Genomic DNA, 542 nt, shown 5'->3' with positions numbered 1-542 from the left:
TATATATATATATATATATATATATATATATATATATATATATATATATATGTATTTATATATGTATGTATGTATATATATATATATGTGTGTGTGTATGTATGCATATACATGTGTGTGTGTATGTCTGTATGTATGCATGTATGTGTATGTTTGCATGTATGCAAGTGTGTACGTGTTAAGGTGTGTGGCATAGTGGTTAGTGTATTCGACTCACGGTTGTGAGGTCATGAGCTCGATCCCTGACGGTGCGCTGTGTCCTTGAGCCGGCAAAAATAAGTTGTACCTGTAATTCAAAAGGGGCCAGCTGTGACCCCCCCCCTTTGAATTCCCGTGTCACGCTGAAGCACCCTCAGCTAGCACCTCACAGTCTAGATAGGTGGCGCTGCGAGCTGATCTACGCCTGTACACGCCATTGCTCAACAAACAAGATATATCCTCCGTTACAAAACGCAGCGAGTAGCTCTCTTCCCCAGTTCGAACGCGCATCGAGGATATCCGGGCTGATAATAACATAACAAGTTCCCTTTATTACTACTTAG

This window comes from Octopus bimaculoides, chromosome 28 (genome assembly GCF_001194135.2).
Source record: "Octopus bimaculoides isolate UCB-OBI-ISO-001 chromosome 28, ASM119413v2, whole genome shotgun sequence".
NCBI classification, from domain to species: Eukaryota; Metazoa; Mollusca; class Cephalopoda; order Octopoda; family Octopodidae; genus Octopus; species Octopus bimaculoides.
This window is presented reverse-complemented; position numbering follows the sequence as displayed.